Source organism: Triturus cristatus, chromosome 5_2 (assembly GCF_964204655.1).
Source record: "Triturus cristatus chromosome 5_2, aTriCri1.1, whole genome shotgun sequence".
NCBI lineage: Eukaryota > Metazoa > Chordata > Amphibia > Caudata > Salamandridae > Triturus > Triturus cristatus.
In genome coordinates this window covers 554,761,289-554,779,967 of record NC_140588.1, presented here as the reverse complement: position 1 = coordinate 554,779,967, position 18,679 = coordinate 554,761,289, and the positions used below count along the sequence as shown (strand labels likewise).

At 33.7% G+C, this 18,679-nt stretch overlaps 10 non-coding genes across 10 annotated transcripts; 3 read left to right on the top strand and 7 right to left on the bottom strand.

Annotated features, from left to right (window-relative positions):
* The first annotated feature begins 931 nt into the window (after positions 1-931).
* On the top strand, positions 932-1,003 carry TRNAQ-CUG (transfer RNA glutamine (anticodon CUG)). Its single transcript has one exon. It is a non-coding gene; the product is annotated as a tRNA-Gln (tRNA).
* An 825-nt stretch (positions 1,004-1,828) lies between these two features.
* On the bottom strand, positions 1,829-1,900 carry TRNAQ-UUG (transfer RNA glutamine (anticodon UUG)). Its single transcript has one exon. It is a non-coding gene; the product is annotated as a tRNA-Gln (tRNA).
* Positions 1,901-4,352: 2,452 nt separating this feature from the next.
* Positions 4,353-4,424, bottom strand: TRNAQ-UUG (transfer RNA glutamine (anticodon UUG)). The gene has a single exon. It is a non-coding gene; the product is annotated as a tRNA-Gln (tRNA).
* Positions 4,425-6,876: 2,452 nt separating this feature from the next.
* On the bottom strand, positions 6,877-6,948 carry TRNAQ-UUG (transfer RNA glutamine (anticodon UUG)). Its single transcript has one exon. It is a non-coding gene; the product is annotated as a tRNA-Gln (tRNA).
* A 2,452-nt stretch (positions 6,949-9,400) lies between these two features.
* On the bottom strand, positions 9,401-9,472 carry TRNAQ-UUG (transfer RNA glutamine (anticodon UUG)). The gene has a single exon. It is a non-coding gene; the product is annotated as a tRNA-Gln (tRNA).
* A 2,452-nt stretch (positions 9,473-11,924) lies between these two features.
* Positions 11,925-11,996, bottom strand: TRNAQ-UUG (transfer RNA glutamine (anticodon UUG)). Its single transcript has one exon. It is a non-coding gene; the product is annotated as a tRNA-Gln (tRNA).
* A 2,452-nt stretch (positions 11,997-14,448) lies between these two features.
* Positions 14,449-14,520, bottom strand: TRNAQ-UUG (transfer RNA glutamine (anticodon UUG)). The gene has a single exon. It is a non-coding gene; the product is annotated as a tRNA-Gln (tRNA).
* A 1,548-nt stretch (positions 14,521-16,068) lies between these two features.
* On the top strand, positions 16,069-16,140 carry TRNAQ-CUG (transfer RNA glutamine (anticodon CUG)). Its single transcript has one exon. It is a non-coding gene; the product is annotated as a tRNA-Gln (tRNA).
* An 825-nt stretch (positions 16,141-16,965) lies between these two features.
* TRNAQ-UUG (transfer RNA glutamine (anticodon UUG)) lies at positions 16,966-17,037 on the bottom strand. The gene has a single exon. It is a non-coding gene; the product is annotated as a tRNA-Gln (tRNA).
* A 1,547-nt stretch (positions 17,038-18,584) lies between these two features.
* Positions 18,585-18,656, top strand: TRNAQ-CUG (transfer RNA glutamine (anticodon CUG)). The gene has a single exon. It is a non-coding gene; the product is annotated as a tRNA-Gln (tRNA).
* The last annotated feature ends 23 nt before the right edge of the window (positions 18,657-18,679 follow it).

Sequence of the window (18,679 nt, the reverse complement as noted above, 5' to 3'; positions counted from 1 at the left end):
AAATTGAGATAGTCACTTTTTACTCATTATTGATCCAACAATACAGTTGATGTATACAAAGCATATAATATGATTTGTGAATGAAGTTCAAAAATGAGAATTTGATCAGTACCTGTCATGCCTCCGACCAAAAGCTTATATTTTACGATTGGAGATCAACTGTTGTAAATCAGCATGAAAAACATTTTCTTTTCACGATTTCCATACTAATATAAAACAACATTTTTACTAGCTGAATGAGATCATCATTTGGGTTCCTCTATGTTTGATTGAAGAAAACTTCTCATTCAAAATGTGCTATTTTCGCCTTATCAATAGCGGGAAAGCTTAAAAAAGTGATGCTGTGAATCACCCGTCTGAAATGCGTTTGAGAAAATCAGGATATGATTTTATAATGGCTAACTACTTTGTGAAGAAATTTGATGTCAAAGTATTGTAAAGTTTGTATTGATGTAACTTGTTCAAGCTGATGGACATTTTGAAAGCATTCAATAATTGACTCTTTCAACCTACTGGTGTTGGATTTGAGCTATCAATGAACAAAGATGAAGAAATGGAAAAGCTCAAGAGTAATAAAAAAAGTCCCTCCAAGGTTTCAAATCGGATCATTGGATGCAAAGTCCAAATTGCCAACCATTGCTCTATCGAGCCACCCATGCAGGAGACAGAGACATTGCTTCAGTAGTCTGGAAATGTAGACTGTTTTATTATGCTACAGGCAAAGATGAACATTGTGATATAACTTTTATATTCAGATAAACATTTGAATATTTAACACTTTTATAGGGAATATAGCTGAAAAGAATCAAATCACATTAAATCTCTATCCACTATGACCATTCAAATGAGATATCTTTTTATCAATATAAGAGAAGGACATCACTGATGCGCTCTCTTTTGTCTCAATGGAAAAGGCACTCTTGTGTGAGAGGGTTCCATGGTGTAATGGTTAGCACTCTGGACTCTGAATCCAGCGATCCGAGTTCAAATCTCGGTGGGACCTACTATAATTATGAGATTCACTGTTTAACTCATTTTTTAGAATTTGGTCTAGAAAAAACCTAATATCAATGTTTTATACTGATGCGTATGAACGCATAAGTATGTATAGATGCATACATAGCTTTATCCATCTAGATAGCTGTTAGACAATATGAACATATCAATTATTCATAAACATAAATATTGAAGCTGAACCTAGAAACTGTTCTTTCACATCCACATTGTAAACATGAGTTTATTTTCCTTTCTCATCTATATGGCCAGTAATGAGATAGTTCATTTTTGCTGATTTCTTAGCTGACAACATGCTGGACTTACACAGTGCATTTCATTGTGAATTTCTTTGAAAGTGAATTTCAGATTCACACCTTTGACATGTCTTTCAAAAGATTCAACTTTATTGGTTGTGGATTTACTGTTGAAAATCAGTGTGTAAAATCTTTGTACGTCTGAATTTCAAGATTATTATTCAAACTGCACATCTTCGGTCCCCGTAATACAAAGTTTGACTCCTCAAGTTTTGTTTTAATGAATGCTTTGCAATTAAAAAGTTCCTTGTTCCCCTTATCAATAACAGTAAGATTTTAAAAAGTAATGTCGTGCATCAAGCCCCTGTGATGAGTTTGAGAAACCAGAGTGAGTTTGTAAAATCTCTCATTATTTTGAGCCATTTAGTTTCCAGGTATTGTAAAAATTCTATTATTTGCTCATATCTAGTAAACTTTTAGAGTATAATCAATAAATTAATTTTTCACCTTACCGGTATTAGATATGTGATATTAATGAATACACTTGAAAGAAAATGATTTGGTCAAGAGTCATAAAATGGTCCCACCGAGATTTGAACTCGGATCATTGGATTCAAAGTCCAAAGTGCTAACCATTACACCATGGAACCTCCCATGTGAAAGGAGTGCAAACTGCTGCAGCAATGTGGAAATGTCAAAGTTTTTAATATTCTACTGTCAAAGAGAAACTGAATTGGATTGCTTTCCTATTCTGGTAAACTTTTGCATATTGAACTATGTTGGGGAAGGATGTTGCCCAAAAGACTCAAATAACGTTATAACTCTGTTGAACAGTGGTTGGTATGTGAGATAATATTTTTCAATGAAAGATAAGTTGCCCCCTGAGGCAAATCTCTTCTGTCAAAATGGAAAGCTCACCCTGGTACGGGAGGGTGGATGGTGTCGTGGTTAGCACTCTGGACTCTGAAAACAGGGATCTGAGTACAAATTTCAGTGGGACTTATCTGAACATTACAATTTTCTTTTCCATTCAGTTCTTAGAAGTTTTATTTGGAACAACATCACATTTACTTATAAACATGTAAAAATCAACCTGTACATATGTATCTCTGTATATATAGCTATATGTCTCTGTATATTTATAGGAACATATAAACATATAGATTATAAAAATAAATATAATTAGTGGAGGTGAAAATCATGAACAGTTGTTGCCTCTCAGCATTTGAAACATGAGTTTCTACTTCTTTCTCTTTTATATGTCCTGAAATTGAGATAGTCACTTTTTACTCATTATTGATCCAACAATACAGTTGATGTATACAAAGCATATCATATGATTTGTGAATGAAGTTCAAAAATGAGAATTTGATCAGTACCTGTCATGCCTCCGACCAAAAGCTTATATTTTACGATTGGAGATCAACTGTTGTAAATCAGCATGAAAAACATTTTCTTTTCACGAATTTCCATACTAATATAAAACAACATTTTTACTAGCTGAATGAGATCATCATTTGGGTTCCTCTATGTTTGATTGAAGAAAACTTCTCATTCAAAATGTGCTATTTTCGCCTTATCAATAGCGGGAAAGCTTAAAAAAGTGATGCTGTGAATCACCCGTCTGAAATGCGTTTGAGAAAATCAGGATATGATTTTATAATGGCTAACTACTTTGTGAAGAAATTTGATGTCAAAGTATTGTAAAGTTTGTATTGATGTAACTTGTTCAAGCTGATGGACATTTTGAAAGCATTCAATAATTGACTCTTTCAACCTACTGGTGTTGGATTTGAGCTATCAATGAACAAAGATGAAGAAATGGAAAAGCTCAAGAGTAATAAAAAAAGTCCCTCCAAGGTTTCAAATCGGATCATTGGATGCAAAGTCCAAATTGCCAACCATTGCTCTATCGAGCCACCCATGCAGGAGACAGAGACATTGCTTCAGTAGTCTGGAAATGTAGACTGTTTTATTATGCTACAGGCAAAGATGAACATTGTGATATAACTTTTATATTCAGATAAACATTTGAATATTTAACACTTTTATAGGGAATATAGCTGAAAAGAATCAAATCACATTAAATCTCTATCCACTATGACCATTCAAATGAGAATGAGATATCTTTTTATCAATATAAGAGAAGGACATCACTGATGCGCTCTCTTTTGTCTCAATGGAAAAGGCACTCTTGTGTGAGAGGGTTCCATGGTGTAATGGTTAGCACTCTGGACTCTGAATCCAGCGATCCGATTTCAAATCTCGGTGGGACCTACTACAATTATGAGATTCACTGTTTAACTCATTTTTTAGAATTTGGTCTAGAAAAAACCTAATATCAATGTTTTATACTGATGCGTATGAACGCATAAGTATGTATAGATGCATACATAGCTTTATCCATCTAGATGGCTGTTAGACAATATGAACATATCAATTATTCATAAACATAAATATTGAAGCTGAACCTAGAAACTGTTCTTTCACATCCACATTGTAAACATGAGTTTATTTTCCTTTCTCATCTATATGGCCAGTAATGAGATAGTTCATTTTTGCTGATTTCTTAGCTGACAACATGCTGGACTTACACAGTGCATTTCATTGTGAATTTCTTTGAAAGTGAATTTCAGATTCACACCTTTGACATGTCTTTCAAAAGATTCAACTTTATTGGTTGTGGATTTACTGTTGAAAATCAGTGTGTAAAATCTTTGTACGTCTGAATTTCAAGATTATTATTCAAACTGCACATCTTCGGTCCCCGTAATACAAAGTTTGACTCCTCAAGTTTTGTTTTAATGAATGCTTTGCAATTAAAAAGTTCCTTGTTCCCCTTATCAATAACAGTAAGATTTTAAAAAGTAATGTCGTGCATCAAGCCCCTGTGATGAGTTTGAGAAACCAGAGTGAGTTTGTAAAATCTCTCATTATTTTGAGCCATTTAGTTTCCAGGTATTGTAAAAATTCTATTATTTGCTCACATCTAGTAAACTTTTAGAGTATAATCAATAAATAAATTTTTCACCTTACCGGTATTAGATATGTGATATTAATGAATACACTTGAAAGAAAATGATTTGGTCAAGAGTCATAAAATGGTCCCACCGAGATTTGAACTCGGATCATTGGATTCAAAGTCCAAAGTGCTAACCATTACACCATGGAACCTCCCATGTGAAAGGAGTGCAAACTGCTGCAGCAATGTCGAAATGTCAAAGTTTTTAATATTCTACTGTCAAAGAGAAACTGAATTGGATTGCTTTCCTATTCTGGTAAACTTTTGCATATTGAACTATGTTGGTGAAGGATGTTGCCCAAAAGACTCAAATAACGTTATAACTCTGTTGAACAGTGGTTTTTATGTGAGATAATATTTTTCAATGAAAGATAAGTTGCCCCCTGAGGCAAATCTCTTCTGTCAAAATGGAAAGCTCACCCTGGTACGGGAGGGTGGATGGTGTCGTGGTTAGCACTCTGGACTCTGAAAACAGGGATCTGAGTACAAATTTCAGTGGGACTTATCTGAACATTACAATTTTCTTTTCCATTCAGTTCTTAGAAGTTTTATTTGGAACAACATCACATTTACTTATAAACATGTAAAAATCAACCTGTACATATGTATCTCTGTATATATAGCTATATGTCTCTGTATATTTATAGGAACATATAAACATATAGATTATAAAAATAAATATAATTAGTGGAGGTGAAAATCATGAACAGTTGTTGCCTCTCAGCATTTGAAACATGAGTTTCTACTTCTTTCTCTTTTATATGTCCTGAAATTGAGATAGTCACTTTTTACTCATTATTGATCCAACAATACAGTTGATGTATACAAAGCATATAATATGATTTGTGAATGAAGTTCAAAAATGAGAATTTGATCAGTACCTGTCATGCCTCCGACCAAAAGCTTATATTTTACGATTGGAGATCAACTGTTGTAAATCAGCATGAAAAACATTTTCTTTTCACGAATTTCCATACTAATATAAAACAACATTTTTACTAGCTGAATGAGATCATCATTTGGGTTCCTCTATGTTTGATTGAAGAAAACTTCTCATTCAAAATGTGCTATTTTCGCCTTATCAATAGCGGGAAAGCTTAAAAAAGTGATGCTGTGAATCACCCGTCTGAAATGCGTTTGAGAAAATCAGGATATGATTTTATAATGGCTAACTACTTTGTGAAGAAATTTGATGTCAAAGTATTGTAAAGTTTGTATTGATGTAACTTGTTCAAGCTGATGGACATTTTGAAAGCATTCAATAATTGACTCTTTCAACCTACTGGTGTTGGATTTGAGCTATCAATGAACAAAGATGAAGAAATGGAAAAGCTCAAGAGTAATAAAAAAAGTCCCTCCAAGGTTTCAAATCGGATCATTGGATGCAAAGTCCAAATTGCCAACCATTGCTCTATCGAGCCACCCATGCAGGAGACAGAGACATTGCTTCAGTAGTCTGGAAATGTAGACTGTTTTATTATGCTACAGGCAAAGATGAACATTGTGATATAACTTTTATATTCAGATAAACATTTGAATATTTAACACTTTTATAGGGAATATAGCTGAAAAGAATCAAATCACATTAAATCTCTATCCACTATGACCATTCAAATGAGAATGAGATATCTTTTTATCAATATAAGAGAAGGACATCACTGATGCGCTCTCTTTTGTCTCAATGGAAAAGGCACTCTTGTGTGAGAGGGTTCCATGGTGTAATGGTTAGCACTCTGGACTCTGAATCCAGCGATCCGATTTCAAATCTCGGTGGGACCTACTACAATTATGAGATTCACTGTTTAACTCATTTTTTAGAATTTGGTCTAGAAAAAACCTAATATCAATGTTTTATACTGATGCGTATGAACGCATAAGTATGTATAGATGCATACATAGCTTTATCCGTCTAGATAGCTGTTAGACAATATGAACATATCAATTATTCATAAACATAAATATTGAAGCTGAACCTAGAAACTGTTCTTTCACATCCACATTGTAAACATGAGTTTATTTTCCTTTCTCATCTATATGGCCAGTAATGAGATAGTTCATTTTTGCTGATTTCTTAGCTGACAACATGCTGGACTTACACAGTGCATTTCATTGTGAATTTCTTTGAAATTGAATTTCAGATTCACACCTTTGACATGTCTTTCAAAAGATTCAACTTTATTGGTTGTGGATTTACTGTTGAAAATCAGTGTGTAAAATCTTTGTACGTCTGAATTTCAAGATTATTATTCAAACTGCACATCTTCGGTCCCCGTAATACAAAGTTTGACTCCTCAAGTTTTGTTTTAATGAATGCTTTGCAATTAAAAAGTTCCTTGTTCCCCTTATCAATAACAGTAAGATTTTAAAAAGTAATGTCGTGCATCAAGCCCCTGTGATGAGTTTGAGAAACCAGAGTGAGTTTGTAAAATCTCTCATTATTTTGAGCCATTTAGTTTCCAGGTATTGTAAAAATTCTATTATTTGCTCACATCTAGTAAACTTTTAGAGTATAATCAATAAATTAATTTTTCACCCTACCGGTATTAGATATGTGATATTAATGAATACACTTGAAAGAAAATGATTTGGTCAAGAGTCATAAAATGGTCCCACCGAGATTTGAACTCGGATCATTGGATTCAAAGTCCAAAGTGCTAACCATTACACCATGGAACCTCCCATGTGAAAGGAGTGCAAACTGCTGCAGCAATGTGGAAATGTCAAAGTTTTTAATATTCTACTGTCAAAGAGAAACTGAATTGGATTGCTTTCCTATTCTGGTAAACTTTTGCATATTGAACTATGTTGGGGAAGGATGTTGCCCAAAAGACTCAAATAACGTTATAACTCTGTTGAACAGTGGTTGGTATGTGAGATAATATTTTTCAATGAAAGATAAGTTGCCCCCTGAGGCAAATCTCTTCTGTCAAAATGGAAAGCTCACCCTGGTACGGGAGGGTGGATGGTGTCGTGGTTAGCACTCTGGACTCTGAAAACAGGGATCTGAGTACAAATTTCAGTGGGACTTATCTGAACATTACAATTTTCTTTTCCATTCAGTTCTTAGAAGTTTTATTTGGAACAACATCACATTTACTTATAAACATGTAAAAATCAACCTGTACATATGTATCTCTGTATATATAGCTATATGTCTCTGTATATTTATAGGAACATATAAACATATAGATTATAAAAATAAATATAATTAGTGGAGGTGAAAATCATGAACAGTTGTTGCCTCTCAGCATTTGAAACATGAGTTTCTACTTCTTTCTCTTTTATATGTCCTGAAATTGAGATAGTCACTTTTTACTCATTATTGATCCAACAATACAGTTGATGTATACAAAGCATATCATATGATTTGTGAATGAAGTTCAAAAATGAGAATTTGATCAGTACCTGTCATGCCTCCGACCAAAAGCTTATATTTTACGATTGGAGATCAACTGTTGTAAATCAGCATGAAAAACATTTTCTTTTCACGAATTTCCATACTAATATAAAACAACATTTTTACTAGCTGAATGAGATCATCATTTGGGTTCCTCTATGTTTGATTGAAGAAAACTTCTCATTCAAAATGTGCTATTTTCGCCTTATCAATAGCGGGAAAGCTTAAAAAAGTGATGCTGTGAATCACCCGTCTGAAATGCGTTTGAGAAAATCAGGATATGATTTTATAATGGCTAACTACTTTGTGAAGAAATTTGATGTCAAAGTATTGTAAAGTTTGTATTGATGTAACTTGTTCAAGCTGATGGACATTTTGAAAGCATTCAATAATTGACTCTTTCAACCTACTGGTGTTGGATTTGAGCTATCAATGAACAAAGATGAAGAAATGGAAAAGCTCAAGAGTAATAAAAAAAGTCCCTCCAAGGTTTCAAATCGGATCATTGGATGCAAAGTCCAAATTGCCAACCATTGCTCTATCGAGCCACCCATGCAGGAGACAGAGACATTGCTTCAGTAGTCTGGAAATGTAGACTGTTTTATTATGCTACAGGCAAAGATGAACATTGTGATATAACTTTTATATTCAGATAAACATTTGAATATTTAACACTTTTATAGGGAATATAGCTGAAAAGAATCAAATCACATTAAATCTCTATCCACTATGACCATTCAAATGAGAATGAGATATCTTTTTATCAATATAAGAGAAGGACATCACTGATGCGCTCTCTTTTGTCTCAATGGAAAAGGCACTCTTGTGTGAGAGGGTTCCATGGTGTAATGGTTAGCACTCTGGACTCTGAATCCAGCGATCCGATTTCAAATCTCGGTGGGACCTACTACAATTATGAGATTCACTGTTTAACTCATTTTTTAGAATTTGGTCTAGAAAAAACCTAATATCAATGTTTTATACTGATGCGTATGAACGCATAAGTATGTATAGATGCATACATAGCTTTATCCATCTAGATGGCTGTTAGACAATATGAACATATCAATTATTCATAAACATAAATATTGAAGCTGAACCTAGAAACTGTTCTTTCACATCCACATTGTAAACATGAGTTTATTTTCCTTTCTCATCTATATGGCCAGTAATGAGATAGTTCATTTTTGCTGATTTCTTAGCTGACAACATGCTGGACTTACACAGTGCATTTCATTGTGAATTTCTTTGAAAGTGAATTTCAGATTCACACCTTTGACATGTCTTTCAAAAGATTCAACTTTATTGGTTGTGGATTTACTGTTGAAAATCAGTGTGTAAAATCTTTGTACGTCTGAATTTCAAGATTATTATTCAAACTGCACATCTTCGGTCCCCGTAATACAAAGTTTGACTCCTCAAGTTTTGTTTTAATGAATGCTTTGCAATTAAAAAGTTCCTTGTTCCCCTTATCAATAACAGTAAGATTTTAAAAAGTAATGTCGTGCATCAAGCCCCTGTGATGAGTTTGAGAAACCAGAGTGAGTTTGTAAAATCTCTCATTATTTTGAGCCATTTAGTTTCCAGGTATTGTAAAAATTCTATTATTTGCTCACATCTAGTAAACTTTTAGAGTATAATCAATAAATAAATTTTTCACCTTACCGGTATTAGATATGTGATATTAATGAATACACTTGAAAGAAAATGATTTGGTCAAGAGTCATAAAATGGTCCCACCGAGATTTGAACTCGGATCATTGGATTCAAAGTCCAAAGTGCTAACCATTACACCATGGAACCTCCCATGTGAAAGGAGTGCAAACTGCTGCAGCAATGTGGAAATGTCAAAGTTTTTAATATTCTACTGTCAAAGAGAAACTGAATTGGATTGCTTTCCTATTCTGGTAAACTTTTGCATATTGAACTATGTTGGTGAAGGATGTTGCCCAAAAGACTCAAATAACGTTATAACTCTGTTGAACAGTGGTTTTTATGTGAGATAATATTTTTCAATGAAAGATAAGTTGCCCCCTGAGGCAAATCTCTTCTGTCAAAATGGAAAGCTCACCCTGGTACGGGAGGGTGGATGGTGTCGTGGTTAGCACTCTGGACTCTGAAAACAGGGATCTGAGTACAAATTTCAGTGGGACTTATCTGAACATTACAATTTTCTTTTCCATTCAGTTCTTAGAAGTTTTATTTGGAACAACATCACATTTACTTATAAACATGTAAAAATCAACCTGTACATATGTATCTCTGTATATATAGCTATATGTCTCTGTATATTTATAGGAACATATAAACATATAGATTATAAAAATAAATATAATTAGTGGAGGTGAAAATCATGAACAGTTGTTGCCTCTCAGCATTTGAAAGATGAGTTTCTACTTCTTTCTCTTTTATATGTCCTGAAATTGAGATAGTCACTTTTTACTCATTATTGATCCAACAATACAGTTGATGTATACAAAGCATATAATATGATTTGTGAATGAAGTTCAAAAATGAGAATTTGATCAGTACCTGTCATGCCTCCGACCAAAAGCTTATATTTTACGATTGGAGATCAACTGTTGTAAATCAGCATGAAAAACATTTTCTTTTCACGAATTTCCATACTAATATAAAACAACATTTTTACTAGCTGAATGAGATCATCATTTGGGTTCCTCTATGTTTGATTGAAGAAAACTTCTCATTCAAAATGTGCTATTTTCGCCTTATCAATAGCGGGAAAGCTTAAAAAAGTGATGCTGTGAATCACCCGTCTGAAATGCGTTTGAGAAAATCAGGATATGATTTTATAATGGCTAACTACTTTGTGAAGAAATTTGATGTCAAAGTATTGTAAAGTTTGTATTGATGTAACTTGTTCAAGCTGATGGACATTTTGAAAGCATTCAATAATTGACTCTTTCAACCTACTGGTGTTGGATTTGAGCTATCAATGAACAAAGATGAAGAAATGGAAAAGCTCAAGAGTAATAAAAAAAGTCCCTCCAAGGTTTCAAATCGGATCATTGGATGCAAAGTCCAAATTGCCAACCATTGCTCTATCGAGCCACCCATGCAGGAGACAGAGACATTGCTTCAGTAGTCTGGAAATGTAGACTGTTTTATTATGCTACAGGCAAAGATGAACATTGTGATATAACTTTTATATTCAGATAAACATTTGAATATTTAACACTTTTATAGGGAATATAGCTGAAAAGAATCAAATCACATTAAATCTCTATCCACTATGACCATTCAAATGAGAATGAGATATCTTTTTATCAATATAAGAGAAGGACATCACTGATGCGCTCTCTTTTGTCTCAATGGAAAAGGCACTCTTGTGTGAGAGGGTTCCATGGTGTAATGGTTAGCACTCTGGACTCTGAATCCAGCGATCCGATTTCAAATCTCGGTGGGACCTACTACAATTATGAGATTCACTGTTTAACTCATTTTTTAGAATTTGGTCTAGAAAAAACCTAATATCAATGTTTTATACTGATGCGTATGAACGCATAAGTATGTATAGATGCATACATAGCTTTATCCGTCTAGATAGCTGTTAGACAATATGAACATATCAATTATTCATAAACATAAATATTGAAGCTGAACCTAGAAACTGTTCTTTCACATCCACATTGTAAACATGAGTTTATTTTCCTTTCTCATCTATATGGCCAGTAATGAGATAGTTCATTTTTGCTGATTTCTTAGCTGACAACATGCTGGACTTACACAGTGCATTTCATTGTGAATTTCTTTGAAATTGAATTTCAGATTCACACCTTTGACATGTCTTTCAAAAGATTCAACTTTATTGGTTGTGGATTTACTGTTGAAAATCAGTGTGTAAAATCTTTGTACGTCTGAATTTCAAGATTATTATTCAAACTGCACATCTTCGGTCCCCGTAATACAAAGTTTGACTCCTCAAGTTTTGTTTTAATGAATGCTTTGCAATTAAAAAGTTCCTTGTTCCCCTTATCAATAACAGTAAGATTTTAAAAAGTAATGTCGTGCATCAAGCCCCTGTGATGAGTTTGAGAAACCAGAGTGAGTTTGTAAAATCTCTCATTATTTTGAGCCATTTAGTTTCCAGGTATTGTAAAAATTCTATTATTTGCTCACATCTAGTAAACTTTTAGAGTATAATCAATAAATTAATTTTTCACCCTACCGGTATTAGATATGTGATATTAATGAATACACTTGAAAGAAAATGATTTGGTCAAGAGTCATAAAATGGTCCCACCGAGATTTGAACTCGGATCATTGGATTCAAAGTCCAAAGTGCTAACCATTACACCATGGAACCTCCCATGTGAAAGGAGTGCAAACTGCTGCAGCAATGTGGAAATGTCAAAGTTTTTAATATTCTACTGTCAAAGAGAAACTGAATTGGATTGCTTTCCTATTCTGGTAAACTTTTGCATATTGAACTATGTTGGGGAAGGATGTTGCCCAAAAGACTCAAATAACGTTATAACTCTGTTGAACAGTGGTTTTTATGTGAGATAATATTTTTCAATGAAAGATAAGTTGCCCCCTGAGGCAAATCTCTTCTGTCAAAATGGAAAGCTCACCCTGGTACGGGAGGGTGGATGGTGTCGTGGTTAGCACTCTGGACTCTGAAAACAGGGATCTGAGTACAAATTTCAGTGGGACTTATCTGAACATTACAATTTTCTTTTCCATTCAGTTCTTAGAAGTTTTATTTGGAACAACATCACATTTACTTATAAACATGTAAAAATCAACCTGTACATATGTATCTCTGTATATATAGCTATATGTCTCTGTATATTTATAGGAACATATAAACATATAGATTATAAAAATAAATATAATTAGTGGAGGTGAAAATCATGAACAGTTGTTGCCTCTCAGCATTTGAAACATGAGTTTCTACTTCTTTCTCTTTTATATGTCCTGAAATTGAGATAGTCACTTTTTACTCATTATTGATCCAACAATACAGTTGATGTATACAAAGCATATAATATGATTTGTGAATGAAGTTCAAAAATGAGAATTTGATCAGTACCTGTCATGCCTCCGACCAAAAGCTTATATTTTACGATTGGAGATCAACTGTTGTAAATCAGCATGAAAAACATTTTCTTTTCACGAATTTCCATACTAATATAAAACAACATTTTTACTAGCTGAATGAGATCATCATTTGGGTTCCTCTATGTTTGATTGAAGAAAACTTCTCATTCAAAATGTGCTATTTTCGCCTTATCAATAGCGGGAAAGCTTAAAAAAGTGATGCTGTGAATCACCCGTCTGAAATGCGTTTGAGAAAATCAGGATATGATTTTATAATGGCTAACTACTTTGTGAAGAAATTTGATGTCAAAGTATTGTAAAGTTTGTATTGATGTAACTTGTTCAAGCTGATGGACATTTTGAAAGCATTCAATAATTGACTCTTTCAACCTACTGGTGTTGGATTTGAGCTATCAATGAACAAAGATGAAGAAATGGAAAAGCTCAAGAGTAATAAAAAAAGTCCCTCCAAGGTTTCAAATCGGATCATTGGATGCAAAGTCCAAATTGCCAACCATTGCTCTATCGAGCCACCCATGCAGGAGACAGAGACATTGCTTCAGTAGTCTGGAAATGTAGACTGTTTTATTATGCTACAGGCAAAGATGAACATTGTGATATAACTTTTATATTCAGATAAACATTTGAATATTTAACACTTTTATAGGGAATATAGCTGAAAAGAATCAAATCACATTAAATCTCTATCCACTATGACCATTCAAATGAGAATGAGATATCTTTTTATCAATATAAGAGAAGGACATCACTGATGCGCTCTCTTTTGTCTCAATGGAAAAGGCACTCTTGTGTGAGAGGGTTCCATGGTGTAATGGTTAGCACTCTGGACTCTGAATCCAGCGATCCGATTTCAAATCTCGGTGGGACCTACTACAATTATGAGATTCACTGTTTAACTCATTTTTTAGAATTTGGTCTAGAAAAAACCTAATATCAATGTTTTATACTGATGCGTATGAACGCATAAGTATGTATAGATGCATACATAGCTTTATCCGTCTAGATAGCTGTTAGACAATATGAACATATCAATTATTCATAAACATAAATATTGAAGCTGAACCTAGAAACTGTTCTTTCACATCCACATTGTAAACATGAGTTTATTTTCCTTTCTCATCTATATGGCCAGTAATGAGATAGTTCATTTTTGCTGATTTCTTAGCTGACAACATGCTGGACTTACACAGTGCATTTCATTGTGAATTTCTTTGAAATTGAATTTCAGATTCACACCTTTGACATGTCTTTCAAAAGATTCAACTTTATTGGTTGTGGATTTACTGTTGAAAATCAGTGTGTAAAATCTTTGTACGTCTGAATTTCAAGATTATTATTCAAACTGCACATCTTCGGTCCCCGTAATACAAAGTTTGACTCCTCAAGTTTTGTTTTAATGAATGCTTTGCAATTAAAAAGTTCCTTGTTCCCCTTATCAATAACAGTAAGATTTTAAAAAGTAATGTCGTGCATCAAGCCCCTGTGATGAGTTTGAGAAACCAGAGTGAGTTTGTAAAATCTCTCATTATTTTGAGCCATTTAGTTTCCAGGTATTGTAAAAATTCTATTATTTGCTCACATCTAGTAAACTTTTAGAGTATAATCAATAAATTAATTTTTCACCCTACCGGTATTAGATATGTGATATTAATGAATACACTTGAAAGAAAATGATTTGGTCAAGAGTCATAAAATGGTCCCACCGAGATTTGAACTCGGATCATTGGATTCAAAGTCCAAAGTGCTAACCATTACACCATGGAACCTCCCATGTGAAAGGAGTGCAAACTGCTGCAGCAATGTGGAAATGTCAAAGTTTTTAATATTCTACTGTCAAAGAGAAACTGAATTGGATTGCTTTCCTATTCTGGTAAACTTTTGCATATTGAACTATGTTGGGGAAGGATGTTGCCCAAAAGACTCAAATAACGTTATAACTCTGTTGAACAGTGGTTTTTATGTGAGATAATATTTTTCAATGAAAGATAAGTTGCCCCCTGAGGCAAATCTCTTCTGTCAAAATGGAAAGCTCACCCTGGTACGGGAGGGTGGATGGTGTTGTGGTTAGCACTCTGGACTCTGAAAACAGGGATCTGAGTACAAATTTCAGTGGGACTTATCTGAACATTACAATTTTCTTTTCCATTCAGTTCTTAGAAGTTTTATTTGGAACAACATCACATTTACTTATAAACATGTAAAAATCAACCTGTACATATGTATCTCTGTATATATAGCTATATGTCTCTGTATATTTATAGGAACATATAAACATATAGATTATAAAAATAAATATAATTAGTGGAGGTGAAAATCATGAACAGTTGTTGCCTCTCAGCATTTGAAACATGAGTTTCTACTTCTTTCTCTTTTATATGTCCTGAAATTGAGATAGTCACTTTTTACTCATTATTGATCCAACAATACAGTTGATGTATACAAAGCATATCATATGATTTGTGAATGAAGTTCAAAAATGAGAATTTGATCAGTACCTGTCATGCCTCCGACCAAAAGCTTATATTTTACGATTGGAGATCAACTGTTGTAAATCAGCATGAAAAACATTTTCTTTTCACGATTTCCATACTAATATAAAACAACATTTTTACTAGCTCAATGAGATCATCATTTGGGTTCCTCTATGTTTGATTGAAGAAAACTTCTCATTCAAAATGTGCTATTTTCGCCTTATCAATAGCGGGAAAGCTTAAAAAAGTGATGCTGTGAATCACCCGTCTGAAATGCGTTTGAGAAAATCAGGATATGATTTTATAATGGCTAACTACTTTGTGAAGAAATTTGATGTCAAAGTATTGTAAAGTTTGTATTGATGTAACTTGTTCAAGCTGATGGACATTTTGAAAGCATTCAATAATTGACTCTTTCAACCTACTGGTGTTGGATTTGAGCTATCAATGAACAAAGATGAAGAAATGGAAAAGCTCAAGAGTAATAAAAAAAGTCCCTCCAAGGTTTCAAATCGGATCATTGGATGCAAAGTCCAAATTGCCAACCATTGCTCTATCGAGCCACCCATGCAGGAGACAGAGACATTGCTTCAGTAGTCTGGAAATGTAGACTGTTTTATTATGCTACAGGCAAAGATGAACATTGTGATATAACTTTTATATTCAGATAAACATTTGAATATTTAACACTTTTATAGGGAATATAGCTGAAAAGAATCAAATCACATTAAATCTCTATCCACTATGACCATTCAAATGAGATATCTTTTTATCAATATAAGAGAAGGACATCACTGATGCGCTCTCTTTTGTCTCAATGGAAAAGGCACGCTTGTGTGAGAGGGTTCCATGGTGTAATGGTTAGCACTCTGGACTCTGAATCCAGCGATCTGAGTTCAAATCTCGGTGGGACCTACTACAATTATGAGATTCACTGTTTAACTCATTTTTTAGAATTTGGTCTAGAAAAAACCTAATATCAATGTTTTATACTGATGCGTATGAACGCATAAGTATGTATAGATGCATACATAGCTTTATCCATCTAGATAGCTGTTAGACAATATGAACATATCAATTATTCATAAACATAAATATTGAAGCTGAACCTAGAAACTGTTCTTTCACATCCACATTGTAAACATGAGTTTATTTTCCTTTCTCATCTATATGGCCAGTAATGAGATAGTTCATTTTTGCTGATTTCTTAGCTGACAACATGCTGGACTTACACAGTGCATTTCATTGTGAATTTCTTTGAAAGTGAATTTCAGATTCACACCTTTGACATGTCTTTCAAAAGATTCAACTTTATTGGTTGTGGATTTACTGTTGAAAATCAGTGTGTAAAATCTTTGTACGTCTGAATTTCAAGATTATTATTCAAACTGCACATCTTCGGTCCCCGTAATACAAAGTTTGACTCCTCAAGTTTTGTTTTAATGAATGCTTTGCAATTAAAAAGTTCCTTGTTCCCCTTATCAATAACAGTAAGATTTTAAAAAGTAATGTCGTGCATCAGGCCCCTGTGATGAGTTTGAGAAACCAGAGTGAGTTTGTAAAATCTCTCATTATTTTGAGCCATTTAGTTTCCAGGTATTGTAAAAATTCTATTATTTGCTCACATCTAGTAAACTTTTAGAGTATAATCAATAAATTAATTTTTCACCCTACCGGTATTAGATATGTGATATTAATGAATACACTTGAAAGAAAATGATTTGGTCAAGAGTCATAAAATGGTCCCACCGAGATTTGAACTCGGATCATTGGATTCAAAGTCCAAAGTGCTAACCATTACACCATGGAACCTCCCATGTGAAAGGAGTGCAAACTGCTGCAGCAATGTGGAAATGTCAAAGTTTTTAATATTCTACTGTCAAAGAGAAACTGAATTGGATTGCTTTCCTATTCTGGTAAACTTTTGCATATTGAACTATGTTGGGGAAGGATGTTGCCCAAAAGACTCAAATAACGTTATAACTCTGTTGAACAGTGGTTTTTATGTGAGATAATATTTTTCAATGAAAGATAAGTTGCCCCCTGAGGCAAATCTCTTCTGTCAAAATGGAAAGCTCACCCTGGTACGGGAGGGTGGATGGTGTTGTGGTTAGCACTCTGGACTCTGAAAACAGGGATCTGAGTACAAATTTCAGTGGGACTTATCTGAACATTACAATTTTCTTTTCCATTCAGTTCTTAGAAGTTTTATTTGGAACAACATCACATTTACTTATAAACATGTAAAAATCAACCTGTACATATGTATCTCTGTATATATAGCTATATGTCTCTGTATATTTATAGGAACATATAAACATATAGATTATAAAAATAAATATAATTAGTGGAGGTGAAAATCATGAACAGTTGTTGCCTCTCAGCATTTGAAACATGAGTTTCTACTTCTTTCTCTTTTATATGTCCTGAAATTGAGATAGTCACTTTTTACTCATTATTGATCCAACAATACAGTTGATGTATACAAAGCATATCATATGATTTGTGAATGAAGTTCAAAAATGAGAATTTGATCAGTACCTGTCATGCCTCCGACCAAAAGCTTATATTTTACGATTGGAGATCAACTGTTGTAAATCAGCATGAAAACATTTTCTTTTCACGATTTCCATACTAATATAAAACAACATTTTTACTAGCTGAATGAGATCATCATTTGGGTTCCTCTATGTTTGATTGAAGAAAACTTCTCATTCAAAATGTGCTATTTTCGCCTTATCAATAGCGGGAAAGCTTAAAAAAGTGATGCTGTGAATCACCCGTCTGAAATGCGTTTGAGAAAATCAGGATATGATTTTATAATGGCTAACTACTTTGTGAAGAAATTTGATGTCAAAGTATTGTAAAGTTTGTATTGATGTAACTTGTTCAAGCTGATGGACATTTTGAAAGCATTCAATAATTGACTCTTTCAACCTACTGGTGTTGGATTTGAGCTATCAATGAACAAAGATGAAGAAATGGAAAAGCTCAAGAGTAATAAAAAAAGTCCCTCCAAGGTTTCAAATCGGATCATTGGATGCAAAGTCCAAATTGCCAACCATTGCTCTATCGAGCCACCCATGCAGGAGACAGAGACATTGCTTCAGTAGTCTGGAAATGTAGACTGTTTTATTATGCTACAGGCAAAGATGAACATTGTGATATAACTTTTATATTCAGATAAACATTTGAATATTTAACACTTTTATAGGGAATATAGCTGAAAAGAATCAAATCACATTAAATCTCTATCCACTATGACCATTCAAATGAGATATCTTTTTATCAATATAAGAGAAGGACATCACTGATGCGCTCTCTTTTGTCTCAATGGAAAAGGCACGCTTGTGTGAGAGGGTTCCATGGTGTAATGGTTAGCACTCTGGACTCTGAATCCAGCGATCTGAGTTCAAATCTCGGTGGGACCTACTACAATTATGAGATTCACTGT